Consider the following 12,619-nt stretch of genomic DNA (forward strand, 5'->3'; position numbering starts at 1 on the left):
AAGGCTTTGGAGAGACGTGAGCATAGGCTTTCAATATCTAAAAGGGGGCTATAAAATTGAAGGGGATAGACTCTTTAGCAGGGTGATAGGACAAGGCGAAATGATTTCAAATGAAAAGAGAGAGGGAGATTTAGACTGAGTATAAGGAATAATTTTTTTATAATAAGGTGAGGCATTGGAAGAGGTTGCCCAGAGGGGTGGTGGGTGCTCTATCCCTGGAGACATTCAAGGTCAGGCTGCACGAGACTCTGAGCAACCTGATCTAGCTATAAGCGTTCCTGTTCATTGCAGGGGAGTTAGACTAGATAACCTTTAAAGGTCCCTACCAACTCAAATAGTTCTATGATTCTATAAATTTGGGGTTGCTATGTTTTAAGAACCTCAAGCATCTGCTGTTGTGCTGAATGTGCCACTAATACAGTTTGTCTTGGAAAGAAAATTAATTTTTTGTAACTGAATAAATGTTTTTCTTGGACACAGAATTCCTATGTAATTTTTGCAATGAGTAAAAATTTACTTTCATTAATATATGCCTTCCTGGAAACTTAATTTTCAGTCAACTCATTCAGTCTAACATCCACTGAATGCCATAGGTAATGTCATTAAAAAATAACAGAACAAAGTGAAAATTTTATTACGGGAAATATTTAACATTTTTTTCAGGTGTTCAAAGCCTCACTTTATCCCACAAAGACCTAATTTATCTTTCCATAAAGATACAAAAATATTAGTAGTCCTCATTTTTTGACTTATATTGACTTTGTCAAGTCTGATTTATTTCACTTGCTCTATAGCATTCCAGAGCCCCCACTTTTACACATAGCAATATTCCTTTGTAATAAACAAACAAAAAAACAAATAAATATATTGATGTGATTTAGCTTCCAGTGAAACTGCAAGAGTTGGTACAGCTTTAGTTCTTTACATAGCACGAAGTGAAATTTAGTCTTCAGTCTTTTACAGGATTTGACTTGCCTGATGACAAATTAGTATCATAGTTTTAAACTCATGGATTTACTACTGAATCAGAGGATTTAGTCTTTGTCTTTTCACTGCCTTTTGTGTTTGTGGTTTTCTTAGAAAAAAATGGCTAGACATCTTGACCTAGGAAACAAAAATGTCTTGGAGTTACTGAAGGATCACATTTCAGACATGTCTCCAGACGTATAAAGTAAAGGAAGCACGAAAAAAATGTTAATAGAAAAGAAGAAAAAATAGATACAATGTGAACAGACATTTTTAACTATCTTTTTTTAATAGGCTCCTATTACATGGATGGTGCTGGAGTCAATTGTACACTGGACTTACACTCTTGAAAGTGAGTCTGGAGTTATAGTGTGATAGTTTGGGAGCTGACAACGTTTGGGTCTGAGCCTTACTATGGGATCCCTGCAACTGAAATCTTTTCTGTCTTGGGGAGGGGTGATTTTTTTGCCCTAGCCCTCCTTTTGTACCATTGATGTGTACGTGATCATGGTAAAATGCCAAATGATTGATGCAGCTGATAACAGAGTTCTCCAAAATGGCCCACGATACTTCCTGCTATCTTGTTATACAGGGAGACAAAAGAATGCAGTTGTCTAGCCCTATGTGTTCCTATGTGTCCAACGTGTTTTAATGCACCTTGATGGAGAAGGAGAACATGGAGGACATTATTGACGCAGATGTGTTGTTGACACATTAAAAGGAAGGGAAGACACCCAGAGGTCCCTCAACAAACTCAAAAAGTGAGTCCATGTGAACCTAATGAGGTTCAGGATAGCAAAGTGCAAGGTTTTGCACTTGCATCAGAGTGATCCTAGATACGTGTACAGACTAGGAGAAGAATTTCTTGAGAGTAGCCCTGTGGAGAAGGACTTGGTGGTCCTAGTGGGTCAAAAACTGATCATGAGCCTGCAGTTTGCTCATGCAACTCAGGTCAGTGGTATCCTGGTCTCCATCAGAAGAGGGGTGGCTAGCAGGAAAAGGGAAGTGATTGCCTCTCTCTACTCTGCCCTCGAGAGGACCCATCTGGGGTACTACATCTAGGTCTGGGCCCCCCATGCAGGAAAGATGTAGAGCTTTTGCAGAGGGTCCAGAGGAGGGCCACAAAGATGACCAGAGTGCTGGAGCACCTCTCCTATGAAGACAGAATGAGGGAGCTGGGCTTGTTCAGCCTGGAGAAAAGAAGGCTGTGAGGAGACCTCATTGCAGCACTCCACTATTTAAAAAGGAATTATGAGAAGGAGGGGAATCAACTTTTTACTTGGGTAGATAGTGATAGGACAAGGAGGAATGGTTTTAACATCAAGGAGGACAGGTTTAGTTTAGATGTCCGGGGAAGTTCTTCACAGAGAGAGTGGTGAGGTGGTGGAACAGGCTGCCCTGAGAGGCTCTGTCCCTGGAGGTGTTCAGGACCAGGTTGGATGGGGCCCTGGGCAACCTGGTCTAGTACCAGATCTGGAGTGGTGGCCCTGCCTTTGTCAGGAGGTTAGGAACTTGATTATCCTTGGTGTCCCTTCCAACCCAAGCCATTCTATGATTCTGTGATTCTGTGTTTCATTGAGTATCTCATCCCACACTGCAGCTTTTTCAACAGCCGCTCTACACCTTCAGCTCTTCTTGTAAGTTCACTGCGAGCTACTAGCAACAATTCAGCTACAACCTGCATTGACAGAAATGGGCAGAGGTAGCCTGTGAGGGAAAACAGCTTTGTTCACATTCAACAGGCAATTTCTTGGAAGAAGGGCATAGATGATGGCTTTCTGCCTGCTCCAGTGTATGTAAATCAGCTGATGTCCGCAGAACCATCTACTTCCATGGTCCACAATCCAATCTACTACAATGTTTCAGATAGATTATTTATAGTCATGGACAAGGAATTTGGATCATTCATTGAGAGTTTTGGATTACATGCGCTTGTGTTGGACAGGAAGTTGAGCTGTCTCCCTGTTGCCCAGAAAACGCAGACAAAGAGCCTGTGCACAAATGTTTGGTGACTGAGCTACCCAAAAGATACTTTGCAAACACTGAGCAGCTGCTCCCTCATTCAGTTGCCAGATTTGCAACAGACATCTGTCATAGTAGGTGCCACAGCTCAGTCCAAAACAATGCAAGTGCTACAGTATTGTACAGAGTATACTCTTGAACTTGTAGAAGACTAGCTACTCACCAGCGTCTCTCTTTTCTTTTGAGATATTTAGGAGCTAAAATGTTGTCCATATATCATACATTACTAATTTTGTCATTGCACCCATAACACTTACCATCTTTAATCTGTTTTTTTTTTTTTTTTTACAACGTCAGAAAAAGCTAAAATACCACTGTCTCTACAAAGGGAGTGAACCGTCTTCCTGATAAAAATTGAGTGACATTCAGAAAATGTTCAGGCAAATCTGAAATTCTGCTCCTCCTTCTGACTATCTGCTGTCTGTTCTGAAAGGCTTTTGAACTTAACGATGTCTCTTTTTATATTACTTACTTTAGTTCACTGAAAATATGCAGATTTGTCTTAGACTACAGAGGGCTAAGGAGTTAACTGGCAATCTTACATGTAAATGGGACCTAGAAAATAGAAAATAGTATTTCTAGCTACATTTCCTCACATGGTATTTTCTCAGTACACTGACTGACTTGTACTTCACATCAAAATCATAGATTCGCAGAATGTTCCAAGTTGGACTGGACCCAGAAGGATCATCAAGTCCTATTGGTGTCACCAGAGAGCAGAGATCAGCACTGCCCCTCCGCTCCCCTCATAAGGAGGTGTAGATTTCCATGGAGCCTCATCTCCTCTTCACGGGGCTGAACAAGCCAAGGGACCTCAGTCATTCCTCATATATCTTATCCTATATATCATTCACCACCTTCATAACCCTCCTTTGTACTTACTTTTTCTAGTCCTTCTATGTCCTTCTTATACTGTGAGGTGACATCATGCTGATACCCCTGTCAGTTACATCTAAATCACAGAGAAAGAGAGGAGTAAATAGTGGCAGGAGTAATGTTATCAAGCAAGCCACATATACAGTAGAACTCCAGTGTAAAACAATGCAGTAGCATTGGAAGGAATGCTTCATCCTTCGTACTCTCCACTCCTCCTTTTGAAACTTGCTTTTCTTTTTCTTTCTTTTTTTGGTGAAATAAGAAGAGAAAGAAAAACAAGATTTAACATGAATGTTTATACATTCTTACTTCTTTGAATCAGAAGAAATTAGAATTTTCTTACTTCTTTGAATTGGAAGAATTTAGCTTGTTTCTTCTTCTTGTACATTTTATAAGAGCAAGAACATTCAATATTGGAGAAGGAAATAGGACCAAAATTCATTCTTTCAACACAAATGCTCTTACAAGTATAGTCTAATTCTTCTGGTGGCTTTTTTTTTTTTTTTTTTTTTTTTTTTCAGAATATTGACCTTTCAATTTTCTGCATAAAATTTGAGAATGTCAAAACTATTGACTACTAAGATTGTACTTCAGAGAATCAGCTAGAAAATTACTGTGTCCTATACAGGAAATATATATATATATTTATCTAACCAGCTAAGAAAATAATTGCTTTCATACATTTTTTTAAATATTTTTCTTTTTCTTATGCTCTGGCAAACTGTTTCCCTAATTATCCAAATCCATAGCTTTATGACTTTTTTATTGTCCTATGCAGTTTTGATACAATTAGAGGACAGTCGTTTCCTATTGTATGATTTTTTTTAAGTCTTATGGAAAAACAGATAATGGATTTTAGAACTAGCACTAAACTAAGGCAATTATTGTAGAACTGATATGGATTATAGTTTTTCACGTACTTTAATGAAAATAACCAAACATACATTCAATTTCCTTCTCTCTTCTCCAAAAATAAAATAAAACAAACAAACAAAACAAAACAAAACAAAACAAAAAATAGCAGGGCAAAATGAAACAGAATAGTTTCCATTCAAGGAAATGCTACATACTAGGAACCTAATTCGAAGTAATTGACAAATTTAATTATAACAAGTACATAGTCAATTCAGATTTTCTGACCTTCTTTCTTTAGTTCTGTATTTATAATATATAAATAAACTAGTTTCTCTGACACCAGAGTGAAGATAAAAAGTATTATAGAATGCAAGTGCTAAAAAATTTCCAAGAAATACATGGTATATTAGGCACTTGCCATTAAGGAGTTGATAGCAATGTAGTTTATAGGCACGCAAGTAGAAAATCTTAATAACCATTTGTATCTCTGTTCTGCCAGAAGATATAGCAAAGAAAGCATCAGGGATACTTAATTTTAGAAACTCAGGTGTTCTTACTATGACATCTGAAGATTTGAGAAATTATAGCTGTCTTTGAGTTCAGAGAACATAATACAAAGCTTAATTAGCTGACTTCAGTTTCACCATGACAGTGTTACAAGTAATCATTTTATATACTGTCTAATTCACAGAGACTGAACAAATAAGTTGAAGAAAAATTAAAGTTCACATCTGACATTGCAGTAAAAATTTCAAAATTGACTGTCTGATTAAAACACTGCAGTATAAAATTTGAAAATTAAGTCTTTTGAAGGTTCCTCAGAGAAGGAAGAAGGAAGGTTTGAACTCACTCTGGCAGAACATAATAACCTTTGTATAGTTGCTAAATTGTAACCAAACAAATAAAATGAATGTGAGAGGAAAAGCTGGATAAGGTCTGAAAATAAGCAGTAGTTGTGATATACAGAAGTTGCACAGTACTAATTTGATGGCAACAAAATATTTTTTCCAATATTTTAGGGCACAAAAATCCTAGCTCAAATTTATAAAAACTATAACATGTGAATATTAAATATCCTCTAAATAAATCACAATTTTTTCTGACAAAACTCCTTGGCATATTCTGATACTTTCACTTATATAGCACATTGTAAAATTTGACATCAGTGAACAGGGAAAAACAAATGACAAAATATTTATTAGGAACCTCCACTTGTCTGCTTGTGTTAATTCTTTATTTTCCTGGTAGGCTCTGAAGATGAAGACCCTGAAGTAAACCCTTATTTTCTACAAAGGAGATAAACAGAACAATACCTTGATTATTTTCATTGTCATCATCAGTATAATGGTGCTCATTTCCTTTCATTTTTATCTTCAAAATAAAATCAGAAATTATTAAAATGGACAAAATACAAAACACAATTTTGTCTACTACAGTTCTTATGTAACAAAAGAGAAAAATAAATTACACTTTACTGTAATTTTAATATCTTCTCTAATCTTAGACAGAAAAACATTGTTTTGTGATTGCAAATGAAATTTTAGCAATTAAAAATAAATGACAAAACAAACAAACAAAGAGAAACAACTACAAGCCAGAAAAATCAATCTACGGGCTGAAATAATTTGAGCGCAATTCTTTGTCTCATTCTTCCAGAAATTTTTACATATTTCTTTGCTTCAATTTCTCTCACCACATATTTAACGCCTAGGTTGGTTTTCAATATAATCAGAATTAAAGTAACAAATTGGACAGGAAAATGGGAAAAGTTTATATATTCTTAACTTAAAATAAATGATGCAATGGAAAAAGCAGGATAGCTAAATATCTAAGATAGAATGTAGTGGTTATGGAAAGCAGTATTGTACCTGTTATACTAGGCTAACAAGAGGAGAGGTTTAATTGATAATCAGCTTATTTACATGATTCTTAAAGGTCTGAATGCAAAATAAAGTAGATAAATAAAAGTAGTATTCATTTTGTGACAATTCCATATTGAATAATAGAATTAAATGAAGAATAGACTGCTTTTTTGTTTTGTTTTGTTTTGTTTTCTATATCTAATACCAATGCTGCTGTTACATAGCCCTAATTAAAAACAGAATACTTGGAATACAAGCACCTGTATTGGTTGAGGCAGTTGCAGCTGTATTTACCAGCACAAGAAGGAAATACTACTTCAGTATTAAAGGATGATTGCTGGTTATTGCCCAAAACATTTTCAAAGGAATTTCAGGCATTGTTAATTTATCTGGAAACTTAAAGTTTTAGATAGTCAGATACAGTTTTATTTTGATCAAATGTGTAAGAAAATAAATGGCTATTTTATATTGTATGTAACTGATATTTAATTTGAATTGTCTTAGCTCTTTGCAATCATAAAAATATGATTTAGATTATTTATTTGTAGCTTTCATGTTTTTTCTTTTATTATATATTATTTATAATTATATATATATATATTTATATTTTTATATATATATATTTATATTATATAGCTACCTAGATGAGATATTTTATTTTATTTTTAATTACTTTTCTCTATTAGATGTTTGATGCAGTATTTATTTTTCTTCTTCAGAGTGTTTATCTTTTGGACAGAATATGGGACTACTGCAAAGTTAATGTTATTTAACTCATAGCCATACATGAAGTAAATTAAAATAAACTTGTATTTCTTGAACATTTTACATTCAGTTTTTAAAATAGCTCCCTTGTAAACTGCAGTGTTTGTCCTTTACAGAGACAAATCATCAAAGAGATAAACTTGATAGAATGCAGAGTACATGACTTGATTTTAATGTGCAAACAACATAGTTTCAAAACATTTGTGCTCAGTCTCATTGTTAATCACTTACAGTAAAATCAGTATTTTCTCTCTAAATATAATAGCAGACAGAGGACTAAGTAGGAAGCCTCTGATAGGAAACCAAGAATGTCATTTCTCTTACAGTTTTATTCGTAGCCCTGTCAAGCCCACTGCACCATTTATGCCAGGTGTATCCAACTCTCAATCCATGGCCCACATGTGATTCACTCCAGCTCTCATTGCAGCCCATCCCGCACACCCTCCTCCTCTAAGCTATAACAGCAGCGCCTCTTCCTTGTGGAGTGGCTTCATCGCTCTTCACCACCCAAACTGTCAGTGCGCTATTAACGCTGGGTTGACTAAAACCAGGACATGGGGAGGGCAGTGTTGTGCAGTGCTGATTCAAATAATAGCAAATAATTGCATGCATTTTGTCTGAACACTGAACACTGTCTGAACACAGTGCTCTGAGCAGTCAAGACTGCCAAAAAAAAAAAAAAAAAATTTATGTTTGTGACACCATTTTCAGTATTTCATTATCTGTAATATTTTCAAATGGAATGTGAATGCAACTGGATATTCCCCCAAAAAAGGTCGAATATCCCATTAGTTTTATGTATTTGTTCCTCTGTTATAAACATGTTTAAAACGTTTAAAAATATTTAAAATCAATTTGTTCTGTTACTTATATATTAACAATATTGTATTTTTTAAAGGGCTGTTCCCAGAGTAATTTATCCTATTTTATGATGTTGGTCCAAAATACCAGAGGCAGATGTTGATGGTTTCATAGTAGTGGTTGAACCTTTCCACCAACATCCCGTTTTGTTGCTGTGTGAAAAATTGCAGCGGCAGACACAATGGTATCTTACATGGAAGTGCTGATGAAGTAAGGGTGCGTCATTCAGCTTCTCTGTGCTGTAAAAATGACACCCACTGACATTAACTGATACTTGCTGAATGTTTACAGAGATCAAACAGTGGATATGAGAAAAGTGAAGTGATGGGTGGTATGTTTCAGCATTCCTCTTTGTACTGGCTGTTGTTTACATTGAAATAAATAGGAGGCATTACTTTCAGAGCAACCTACAGTTGTGCAGCCCAAGACAATTCCTCTTTAATCAGTGCAGCCTAGGGAAGCCAAAATGTTGGACATTCATGATTTATGACATCATAATTTGATTATATACACCAGGAGGGGGAAAAAAAAAAGTCAATCTGAGCAGAAATCTTTTCTCACGCTGTTGGCTAACAAATCTCACTGTTTCCCACCATCCCACTTCAACCTTCCAAACTAGTCTTTTAACCACAGATTGTTACATCTGAGAGTAATGTTTTGTTTCTTCTTATTATTTTACGTTATAATAAGTATGATAAGTTGTTTACATAGAAATGAGGTTATTTCACAGACCTTAGCAATTAGCTTACAAAAGCCTTGTGAACACCAGTCTCTTGTCAACAGACTTTAGACAGTGTTCGTAGTGATAGATAGATAAACAGAAAGACAGGTAGACTCTCCACTGTTCTGAAAAGAGTGATTTCAGACATTATCATCATTAGAACGTATTTTACCTTTCTCTTTTTTCTTATATATGCATGATGTTTCTGTGCAGACAGATATTTCTAGTTAACAGAGAAAAAATTCTGCGGATTTTCCACGCATTAATGGTTTTTATTATTTTGTACCATGCTCATTTTACAGTCATGCTGATTTCTACTTATATGTGTATCTATTTATCTACCTACTTCTGAACTGCAAATATTACTTACTGCATATCTATTTTCTTTTCTTTTTTCTTTTTTCTTTTTTTTTTTTCATTTTCTTTTTCTCAACATTGAATGGATTTAAAAATTCTACCGTACAAACTCTTAGTGTTAAGGAAACAGCAAATGTTCCTATGCAGTGGATATTTAAAAACAGTTTGGTCTGCTTTAAGTACTGTATGCTTTACTCATTCAAACAGAAAACAATTGTTAGAAGTAAGCACTCAACAATCCCTTAATTCTAAGAACTAAAACACTTTTCTCATTTCTGTCTGATTGTCTATCTATTGTCATGAAAGACAGCAATGTGATAGTTAAAAAAAAAATCAATATTTATAATGTGAAGGATTTTCCACTTTTTTCCTCAAGTCCTACCTTGCCTAATAATTATTATATCAATTATATTGATTCTAAATCTCTCTTTTCCATTGTTATTTCTTGTGTTTAGTACATATCCTCTACTGTTCCATTAATTATTCTATCTCCTACCTCCTTTCTTCATACTTTGTTAACTTTCATCACTGTGTGAACATAAGGACAATATTTCATCAGTTTCTAAATCTGCGTTTACAAGCTCTTCATGCACAGTCATGTGATATGCCATATTAAGATAACTGTTTAGTGATAGGTTAATAAAAACACTCTCCAGTCTGAGTATTTATTATCCAAGCAAACTCTTTCTAAGTCTGAGAAAGGAATTGTACATTCTTCTTCTTTATGAATACAGTTGCTGTTTTTATTGTATGCTTTTCTGCATGCATTTGACAACTTATTCTAGAATTTGTTTGTATGATTAATAGCCAGCCCTAGGGACAGAGCACTTACTGTCACTCCTTTATAGCCTGCTCACATAAGAACTCTTCAGTAGTTCTGATCTTCAGAGTAATGTCATTGATATCTGTACAAATTATGAAATATAATAAACAGCTTGAAGGAAGAAAGAAAAATCTAAATGAAAAATAATAATTAGAGGAAAGTATTTGCTGTTGTATAAACATTCTTACTTAAACTTTATAGGAACTTCAGACTACTAATGATATTTAAGCATTGTAAGTATCTTATTTCCAATACCATATTTAGTAAATTATTTTGTTTCTCCTCAGATCATTGCCGCTGTTTTTAATTATTTGGGGTCCTCTGTTTCCCCTTTCTGGAGGTGTGGATTCACGAATCCCTCCATCCCGCTAGTCATGGAACTGGGCTGAACCAGCCCATAAACTGCTGACACTGTATATATATGGATGTGTATATCTACACATATATAAAGAATTTCCTCCTATTCTTAGGAGGAAATTCTTTACTCAGAAAGTGGTGAGATGCTGGCACAGCTGCCCAGAGAAGCTGTGGTACCCCATCCCTGGAGGTGCTCAAGACCAGGCTGGATGGGGCCTTGGGCAGCCTGAGCTGGTGGGGGGCAGCCCTGCCCATTGTAGGGGGATTGGAACTGAAGGTCTTAAAGGCTTCTTCCAACCCAAACCATTCTATGATTCTCTGTGTGAATACATGTATACTAATATAAGGTGTCTTAAGAATTATGAAAATGCTGTTGTTGTAGAATAGCTAATACAAAATAATTTGTTATTGATATCTTGTTCATAGCCATAACCTCACTTAGCTGTTCCAGAAATATAAACATATCTATCTTCTTGTTATTCTAATTATTCTATTGTGTTTGAAGTTCTACAGCCAATGGGACATACTTGAGTACTCTTGTATAATACTTCATTCTCTGAACAAAGCCAGTGGTTTTACTCCGAAGGCTCTCAAGGATTTCAATGAGCTGTGAAATTAAGCTTTACCCTGGTACTCCTTTCAATCCAAGTTTCATGATGGACATTTGTACAGCTGTTTTGTTGTATTTATGTTTGCACAAGAGCTTTTAATTCACCTGAATCCCTGATATTCATACATGAATGATTGTATTCATAACCCCACCAGATAAACATGAAATTACTAGTGAAGCTTGACAAGGCCAAGTTAAATGAAGGAATGAAGGACAGACTGCACTTATGACTAACCTAAGCTTTGAGGTTCCCCTTAAGTTCTCGTATTTCACCAATTTTTATTTAGAAATTGTGAATTTCTGGTGACCTAGTTGTGACTTTAATGTTTCCCAGTAACAATGCTGTGTTTGAAGGCCATGAACTGGCACTGTAACACTTTGTGACATTTGCTTTCTGGGTCCTAACAAGCCTAAAAAGCAGGGGAAAGCAGGGTTAACCTCTTTCAAGACATACTGGAGTAAAACCCAGTAACAGCAACAATGAAAATATTTAGGAGGGGGAAGAGGAAACAGTAGTAGATTGTGATAATGACAAGGGGAAAAAAAAAAAACAACAAGAAGTCTCTAATATTAGAGTCACTCCTCTCTATAATCTCCAACATCTATTAGTTACAGCTGTTTTGCTCAAGGTCTGCCTGTACTTTATACTTAGGGAGGATATTGAGTTACTGGATTACAATAACTAAACAGCACTTTGTAAACAGATAGCAGTTTCACATTCGCAAAACATGGTCCTCATGGGAAATTTCAACCACCCCAGTATCTGTTAAAGGGACAATACAGCAGCGCGTCAGAAAACAAAGAGGTTCCTGGAATGTGTTGATGATAGCTTCCTCTCCCAAGTAGTACAGGAACCCATGAGGAAAGTTGCTGTTCTGGACCTTGTCCTCACCAACCAGAAGGTGTGTAATGTGAAGCTCAAGTGTAGCCCTGGCTGTAGTGATCACGAAATGGTGGGGTTTAAAATCAGGGTATCAAAGGGATTGCACTGCAAGCTTGCTACTCTGGATTCAGGAGAGCAGACTTGAATTCTTCACGGAACTGCTTGTCAGGTTGACATGGGAGTAAAGAGAGGTTCAAGGCATCTGGTCAGTATACAAGGGCCATCTCCTCCAACTCCAGACATGATGCATCCTGAGAAAAAGGAAGGCGGGCAAGAATGTCAGGAGGCCTCTGAGGACCAACAAGGAGATCCTGGACTCATTTAAGCTCAGAAGGAATGTCTACAGGGAGTGGAAGCAGGAACAGATTACCTGGGTGGACTACAAAGAAATTGTCCAAGCAGCCAGAGGTCAAGTCAGGAAAGCTAAAAAAATAAAATTAAAGATAGACAGAGACATGAAGGGGAACAAGAAGAAATTCTACAGGTATATCAGTGATAAAAAGAAGGTACGGGAAGATGTGAACCCCCTCTGGAAGGAAACTGGAGGGAGGAAATCACTCTGGTCACAAGGGATACGGAGAAGGCTCAATCACTTCTTTGCCTCAGTGTTCACTGGTAAAGACTCTAGTCACACTGCCCAAGTTGCAGATAGCAATGGTAA

This window comes from Meleagris gallopavo, chromosome 1 (assembly GCF_905368555.1).
Source record: "Meleagris gallopavo chromosome 1, MGAL_WU_HG_1.1, whole genome shotgun sequence".
NCBI lineage: Eukaryota > Metazoa > Chordata > Aves > Galliformes > Phasianidae > Meleagris > Meleagris gallopavo.